General features: G+C 50.2%; 1 protein-coding gene across 1 annotated transcript in view; it reads right to left on the bottom strand.

Annotated features, from left to right (window-relative positions):
* Positions 1–9,009, bottom strand: part of LOC127432784 (14-3-3 protein gamma-like) — a 678,408-nt gene that overhangs the window by 222,009 nt on the left and 447,390 nt on the right. The window lies entirely within an intron of this gene.

Below are 9,009 nucleotides of genomic sequence, written 5' to 3'. Positions count from 1 at the left end.
ACTAAACTATGATTAAGACAAAACCAATGAACAAGAACCATAAAAACTTTTTAACCTCAATACATGACAATGAACAAGAGAACATGAGTGCTATAAAGCAAGACATGGAACAACACATTTCAAAATAAAAGATATGGCAAAATAAAAGACATTAATCAAAACATGAAACAAGAACACAAACAAATGCCACAGAATTGTTCCATGTTGATCTCGGTAAATTAAAGTAATGAAAATCAACCCTTTTCACAGACTGTGATAATGTGTTTCTGCCTTATTTAGCAGTGTAACTTTCCCAAACATTTTTATATTTGCAATTTTTTAAAATGATTTAGTGAAAATGTATAACATTATACATTGTATTATATTACTCTGGAATTCATTTTAAGAAATTAGTTTCTAGGTTTCTAACAGCTGCTGAGAGAGTGACAGTATGAATTTGACATCTTTTCTCTTCTGACTGTCGTAATCTATCAGTCTTTGTTTTTTTTGTTTTTTTTTTCTTTATTTGGAAAGCTGTGGAAACTTAATAGTGCCATTTTTCTTTTGGTGTTGGAGAAAACGGGTAAGCAAAAATTATATTTGCCATGGTCTCCCATTCACCGCTATCGAAGTTTACCCTGCAATCATTTACTTCCGTGTTCTAAAACCCGGAAGTGTGATAAGTGTTCATGAACTCACATAGTGTGCTTAACACTGACTGTTAGACTGATCTTATTCACATGGGATACAGTACACAGTAAGTTACTCATTAACAGGATGACTATAAATGAGTTTCGTTAGTTCTTTGACATTTGTATGTTACAAATGCATATTGGTTTTATTTATACATGTTAAACCTTTTTTATGAAATGGTTGGCAAATGGCTAGCCAACTAAATTGTCATGTTGAAGAAGGTGCACACTATATGAGAAGCTTTCTCTGAACAATGTGGAAAGTTTGTGGATGTTTTGCACAACAGAGTGCCTTTCGAATAGATTAAAGGGTAAAGGCGTGAAAATCAACACAATGAACATTTCTAATACAGAATATGCACAAAAACAAAAGCAAACAAGGCAGAGAATTCAAACATATACCTATGTGTGCAAAAACACTATTTATATTGGCCCATGTAAAAAGTATGCTTTCAAAAATGGTAAAAAGTTGTAAAATAATATAAAAGAAAATGTAAGAAACGTAACTTTTGGAATGGAAATCAAATGTAATGTGAATAATGAGTGTAGCTTTGAAACTTTAGAGCTCTGAATTCAGTTTACAGTAAGTGGTGGACAACTTAAACTGCATCTTTTGACTAACAAAGTCACTGATTGGCTGCATGGAAATGAGAGAGACCACAAAAGCCCAAAAGTGCTGCTCAATGTGCCTCTTACACAACTACCATGTACTTGGTCAACTCCAATGGGCCTCCTATACATTTGCATTACTGGTGGTGATATTTCTGCCAGAACTCTGTATGTGAGAGGGACAGATCCAACAGCTTTAACAGAGCATCACCCTTATGGGAACACACATTCAGCTTCAGATAAAGAAAGAACATTTTATTAGTATTATAATGTCATGGTTACTGGTGTAACCTCCGTTCCCTGATGGAGGGAATGAGACGTTGGTGTCGATGTAGTGACACTAGGGGTCACTCTTGGGAGCCCGAGACACCTCTGGTCTTTGATAAAAGGCCAATGAAAATTGGCGAGTGGTATTTGCATGCCACTCCCCCGAACATACGGGTATAAAAGGAGCTGATATGCAACCACTCATTCAGGTTTTACGCTGAGTAACTTACTTCCCTGAGAAAGAAGGTCCTACCTCAGGGGAATTTGTCGTGAGGAGCGTGAGGTCCGAGCACCACGTCTGGGCGGGCCAGTAGGGTGCTTACCAGGACAACCTTCTCCTCGTCCTCCCTGACCTTGCACAGGGTCTGTGCAAGCAGGCTCACTGGGGGAAAACGCATATTTGCGAATGCCAGGGGACGAGCTGTGTGCCAGCGCGTCTATGCCGAGGAAGGCCTCGGTCAGGGCGTACCAGAACGGGCAGTGGGGAGGATTCTTGGGAGGCGAACAGGTGCACCTGTGCCTGTCGAATCGACTCCAAATCAGCTGGACCACCTGAAGGTGGAGTCTCCACTCTCCCTTGAGGGTAACCTGTTGTGACGGTGCGTCCGCCGAAGTGTTGAGGTTGCCCGGGATGTGAGTGGCTTGCAGCGACTTGAGGTGCTGCTGACTCCGTTGGAGGAGACGGCGGGCGAGTTGTGACATACAGCGGGAACGCAGACCGCCTTGGCGGTTGACATATGCTACTGCTGCCGTGCTGTCTGTCCGAACTAGCACGTGCTTGCCCTGGATCAACGGCCGGAACCTCCGCAGGGCGAGCAGAATTGCCAGTAACTCGAGGCAGTTGATGTGCCAATGCAGCCGCGGACCCGTCCAGAGGCCGGCGGCTGCGTGCCCATTGCCAACAGTGCCCCAGCCCGTTTTGGAGGCATCTGTCATGACCACGACGTGCCTGGAGACCAGTTCTAGGGGAATGCCTGCTCATAGAAACGAGAGGTCGGTCCAAGGGCTGAAAAGACAGTGACAGACCGACGTAATGGCCATGCGGTGTGTCCCGTGGCGTCATGCCCGTCTCGGGACTCGAGTCTGGAGCCAGTGCTGAAGCGGCCTCATATGCATCAACCCGAGCGGGGTGGCCACCGCCGAGGATGCCATATGCCCCAGGAGCCTCTGAAAAAGTTTCAGTGGAACCGCTGTTTTCTGTTTGAACGCCTTCAAACAGGCCAGCACCGACTGGGCATGCTCGTTCGTAAGGTGTGCCGTCAAGGAGACTGAGTCCAACTCCAAACCGAGAAAAGAGATGCTCTGAACCGGGAGGAGCTTGCTCTTTTCCCAGTTGACCTGAAGCCCTAGTCGGCTGAGGTGTGAGAGCACCAGGTCCCTGTGTGCACATAACACGTCTCGAGAGTGAGCTAAGATTAGCCAGTCGTCGAGATAGTTGAGAATGCGAATGCCCACCTCCCTTAACGGGGCAAGGGCAGCCTCTGCGATCTTCGTAAAGACGCGAGGAGACAGGGACAGGCCGAAAGGGAGGACTTGTACTAATACGCCTGACCCTCGAACGTGAACCGCAGGAAGGGTCTGTGTCGAGGAAGGATCGAGACGTGAAAGTACGCATCCTTCGTGTCTACCGCCGTGAACCAATCTTGATGCCGGACGCTCGCTAGAATGCGTCTTTGCGTCAGCATCTTGAACGGGAGTCTGTGTAAAGCCCGGTTCAGTACTCGCAGGTCCAAGATTGGCCACAACCCACCGCCTTTTTCGGTACAATGAAGTAGGGGCTGTAAAACCCTTTCTTCATCTCGGCTGGAGGGACAGTTTCTATCGCATCCTTCCGTAGGGGGGTAGCGATCTCCACGCAAAGTAGCAGCGTTTTCGTCTTTCACCAAGGCGAAGTGGACACCGCTGAACCTGGGCGGATGCCCGGCGAAGTGAATCGCGCAGCCGAGTCGGACGGTCCGGACCAGCCCTCATGACGGACTGGAAGGCGCAAGCCATGCGTCCAAGTTCCGCGCAAGGGGGACCAAAGGGACAACGTCATCGGATGTACCGGCAGGTGGGGCCTTGCGGCGGGGCGGAGCTCGAGGTGCCACACCACGTCGTGGCCATGCTGAGTCTGAGGACATCGAAGCACTTACCTGGCTCCTTGTGACCACCCCCGGAACAGCCTGGGACGGGGGAGGAAGAGGCCTGTCCTCGTGACCCGTGGAGACTGTCACATCGGGGGCGGATTTGTGCCACAGCTGGGTGCTCAGGGCGGGAGACCGCCGCTGGAGCGCCAACCTGCCAAATGGAGTGGTGGACGGTGGTCGTGATGCCAGCCGTACACACCGGATATGTGACCCAGGGAACAAGGAAACCACTCTTGCTGAGCTCTTGAGTACTGCAGCCACTTGGGCATGCAGCGCAATTAAATGCAAAAGGTAACAAAAAGATGAAGATCTGCTTACCAGCTCCAGAGCAGCGGGTTTCGTTGTCCCTGGGTCGCCCGTCTCAAGGGCGCTTTGAAGCCTTTCACGGGTTCTGGGCGGCCGCGAGATGGGTGGCGTCTGCTTCCTGCGGTGGGCTCCACGCCGGGGCCAGGTCGAAGGGGCGGGCTACGGCGGAGCAGGTGCAGTCACCGCAGGGGGACGCCCTTGGTGATGAGTAGATGGGGTGCAGGATCTTGAGCCGCGCCAGGGCAGGATATGCCGGCTAGCATCCATCTACTGCTCTACCATCGAGAACTGCTGGGCAAAGTCCTCGACGGTGTCGCCGAATAGGCCCACCTGGGAAATGGGGGCAGCAAGGAATCGTGTCTTGTCGGCCTCACCCATCTCGACCAGGTTGAGCCAAAGGTGGCGCTCCTGGACCACTAGTGTGGCCATCGTCCGCCCGAGAGACCGCGCCGTGACCTCCGTCGCTCGGAGAGCGAGGTCGGTCGCCAAGTGCAGTTCCTGCATCAATCCCGGGGCGGAACTACCCTCGTGCAATTCCTTTAGCGCCTTGGCGGACTTGCAGGAGAGCCATGGCGTGCAGGGCGGAGGCGGCTTGTCCAGCGGCACCGTAGGCCTTGGCCGTCAGAGATGACGTAAACCTACAGGCCTTGGACGGGGGCTTTGGGCACCCGCGCCAGGTGGCGGCGCTCTGCGGGCATAGGTGCACCGCGAGCGCCTTTATCCACCGGGGGATTGCCGAATAACCCTTGGCCGCCCCACCATCGAGGGTAGTGAGAGCGGGGAAGCTGAAAAGATCAGGACCGGGCAGTAAAAAGTGCCTCCCGTGACCTTGTCAGCTCTTCATGCACTTCCGGGAAGAAAGGAACGGGGCGGGGCGTGGCTTTGAGCGGTGCCGCGAGCCCAGGAACAATCACCGAGCCGCGAGGGTTCAGGGAAGAGCGGTGAAATCCACTCTAACCGACGCTCGCGGCTGCCCGGGAAAGCATGTCATCATGTCCGCGTCAGCCTGTGAGGGAGGAGCCCAGCTGAGGCTTCCGACTGGACGAGCCCGCTCTCCGATGCTGCGCTCGAGAGCTCATCACTTTCGCAGGCTCCGAATAAGAGGTCGAACTTGCCGTGAGACGAGCTGGCGGACTCACCCGGAAGCCCGATCGGGGCAGATGAACGTGCTGGGGAATGGGAGGTCCGCGGGGGGATACCCGGCAGAGGCGGTCCCATTGGGGTCGCCAAATCGCCCCCAGTGCTAGCCGCGCTGGCCTCAAACCCGTGGGTAAAAGGACCGAGGCGGGAGCCTCTGGGGTGGCTCGCTTTCTTACGAAGGTGAGCCGCGACCGCAACGTTGCCATGGACATATTCTCGTAATGAGAACATGACCATCCACGAACGCGGTCTCCGCGTGAGCAGTGCCCAGACACGAAAGACAGTGATCGTGACCGTTAGAAGGCGAGAGATAACGAGCACAACCAGGAATAACACACAATCGGAAAAGCATCTTTAAAAAAACGCGTATTTAATAAGACGTTCTGTGTGTGCGCTCTTTTAGAGAAATATATACTCTTTTAAAATCCACTTTCAGAAAAATGCTCTTTCAGAAAATATACTCTCTAGTTTTTCTGCCGAAGTGCCCAGGGGCATTCTCTGCAGTACACCAGTGCAGAGGAGGGAGAAGCCGCTGAAATGCACCGTCCGATCCAGCAGAGGTGAATGAACAGTAGTATTCAGCTCAGTGAGCATGACCATTCGGCTCCGAAGAGAAAATCTGAATGAGTGGTTGCATACCAGCTCCTTTTATACCCGTATGTTCGGGGGAGTGACATGCAAATACCACTCGCCAATTTTCATTGGCCTTTTATCAAAGACCAGAGGTGTCTCGGGCTCCCAAGAGTGACCCCTAGTGTCACTACATCGACACCAACGTCGAGTGAGTGACAGATAGGGAACTGTAGCACTTCATATACCTGAACCCAAAATGGCAATGGAGAGGAGGAACACAAGTTTGATGGCCATCATGTCTTCAGTGACCTCAGGTTAAATAGCAAATGTAAATTCATATTTGGCCCTGTAGCGATGAAAAAGTTCAGCTCAAAGAGGAACTACCCTTTTTATATCTGCATATAAAACAACCTGTGATTCCCCAAATGCACAACTTGTCCGTGATAAACATAGACCCTTCACTGCACATGTGAGAGAGCTGTGCTTCATCAAGTGTTTTGCTTAATCACACTATTTGACAAATGACAAGTAAAGCCAATATTTGTGTCAAACGGCAATGTTATTATTGTTCAAGCGGTTTAACAGAAAAGTCTCCCAAATAAAGAGACTTTTGTTGTTCAATCAATCACTTTTGTTGTTGAAACTTGTTGTTCAGTCAAATTACATTGCTCACAGTATCACACAATGAGACATTCCAAGTCACCTAATTGTACTATGATCATCATATTCATTTTCATATTACCCATATGTTGGAATTGCTCTGGCAAGCATCAGTGTTACTTTTAGAGATCTGAACACTCAGTATGAGAAATGGTAACATTGATGCTTACCTCAGCGATTGTTTGTCCCGCATTGTTTCTGCTACATGGCTACAATGACACTTCAAATTGTAGCTTGTTGAGGAGAGGCATGCTATTATTTTTCAAAGCAATCAGACTTACGATATTCAACTGTCCTCTGATAAAATGGACAAAAAAAAAAAAAAAAAAAATCCTTTTGACTTACATTGAAGAAGGGACCTGAGCCATAAGGACCAGCATTTCATTAAGACTTGAGGTCGTACACTTTCGGACTTGTACCGGAAAATCAACCATCTAGAAATCTCCCAGAACTCCCTAGCAACCACCAACACAGACTCATGACGAGTGGCAATAACAGTATGAGATAGCAAAATCATAACAAATCAAATGAGTTGGCTCGTATAAAAATATACAAGTTTTACACCCAAAGAGAAAAATAATCTAACCAATGATTTTGTTTTCCTGAGTTTAACCCTTAACCCAAATCTAAACCTAAGCATAAAGTCTAACCCTTTACCAAAACCCTTAAACTAAGCATGATTTTAATAGGAATATAATGTTTATATACCACTAAAGAAAACATGAGATACATCAGTCATATATATTGCATTAATAAATATACGAGTAACCACATTTCTTCACAGATGTTTCCTTTCTTAAAATAAAGTGTTGGATTGGAGGCTATGTAAAATTTGATGCCTGTACTGTATCGATTTGAAATTTTGTTGGTTAACTCATTGGTTTAAAATTCATCCATTTTTGTACAAGCCAAGTTGTATGATTGTGGAGCGGGACGTGGTCGTGTGTCTGTCACTGGGGAGAGAGGAAGTGCTAAGGACCATCACGTGGTGGTTAATGATGCGTAACACCTGTTTCTCGTTACAGTGACGATGGAGATGGGCTTGAAAAAACCGCTGAGATTGCCAGTGAGGCGGAGAGAGTTGTGTGAAGCTGAAAAGCCACGTCTGTTTCTGAAAGCCTATACTTTGTCTGTGAAGCTGAACGCTTGAATAAAAGCTGATTTACCTGGACTGCCAACCCGCTTCCCGCTTCCTGTTGGAACCTTTACACTGGTGCCAAATTCCAGGACATCGAAGGAAGAAGACTGGTCACCATGAACACCTCACCACTGGGCAAAGTCATCTGCACCCTGGCTAGCATCCAGGAGACCCATCACCAAGCCCGTCTCGCCCAGGAGTGTTGTTTCCAGGAGCTCCTCCGGGCCCAGTCCGAGGATCGGCAGGTTCAACGGAGCTGGTTAGCAACAGGCGGATCCTCCACCGCGACCCCAGAGGCAGCAATGAAGCCGCACCTCCTCCTGATGAAGATGGGCCCTCAGGACGACCCAGAGGCGTTCCTGGACCTCTATGAGCACTCAACCACCGCCTCCGGCTGGCCAAAAGCCCAGTGGGCCCTCCACTTGCTGCTGCTGCATTCCGGGGAGGCCCAACTCGTGGCGCAACAACTGCCAGCTGCGGACCGCCTGGACTATGCAAAACTGAAGACTGCTGTCCTGCAACGGGTGGGCCGCACCCCGAACAACATCGCCAGCAGTTCTGCTCCATTACGCTGAGTGAAGTCGGCTGCCCATTTGCATTTGCCCAGCAGCTCCGGGATGCCTGCTGAAAATGGGTGCTAGCTGGGCAAGGGCGCGCCGTGGAGGACATAATAGAGCTGATGTGTTGGAACAGCTGACCGTTCATCTGCCCAAGAAGACAGCGGAATGGCTCCAATGTCATCGCCCCACGTCGGTGGATGACGCTGTCCAGCTGGCCAAAGCCCACATGGCGGCCTACCCCAAAGCCAGCGAGCAGTACAAGTCTCTCTCTCTCTCCCTCTCTCTTCTACTCCCTCTTCTGCCCCTCCCTCTCCTCCCTCTAAACCTGTTCCCGCCCCCCGGAAATGGGGGGTGTATTTACCCAAACCGGCGCCCCGCTTCCGCGGGCTGCACTACGTGCCAACCCCCTCCCCTACCCCTCTCTGTCATCCTTCCCAGGGTGATGTCTCTGCCGCCACGGGTGCAGCCGAGGAGCCTGGGCCGATCTGTTGGAGTTGTGGGGAGTCGGGACACGTCCAGGACTGGTGTCCAGTAATGGAAGTGGGAACGTGGATCCGGGTCCCCGACACGCCACAGGCCGCCCCCCCGATCGAGCTGGGATGTATCGCATTCCGGTAAGGATTAAGGGGCATACATACAAAGCCCTGGTGGATTCGGGTTGCAATCAAACCTCAATCCACCACGGCTTGGTTCATGACGGGGCTTTGGGTACAAATAACAAGGTGTTGGTGAGGTGTGTGCACTGGGATGTTTACGAATACCTGGTAGTGACCACCGTTATTCAATTTCGGGATGTAAAATATTAACCGAGGCCACGGTTAATTCTCACCTCACCCATCCACTGATTTTAGGAACAAATTGGCCTGGGTTTAAAAGATTATTGAAAGCGTTGTGAGCGGATGGGTCCTGCAAACCGAAAACACAGTGTGTGAGGTGTGATGCAATGGCTGGGGAGG

The sequence above is a fragment of the Myxocyprinus asiaticus genome, chromosome 42, assembly GCF_019703515.2.
Source record: "Myxocyprinus asiaticus isolate MX2 ecotype Aquarium Trade chromosome 42, UBuf_Myxa_2, whole genome shotgun sequence".
NCBI classification, from domain to species: Eukaryota; Metazoa; Chordata; class Actinopteri; order Cypriniformes; family Catostomidae; genus Myxocyprinus; species Myxocyprinus asiaticus.
Note: the sequence above shows the minus strand (reverse complement) of the source record. Positions and strands in the feature narration are given on the sequence as shown.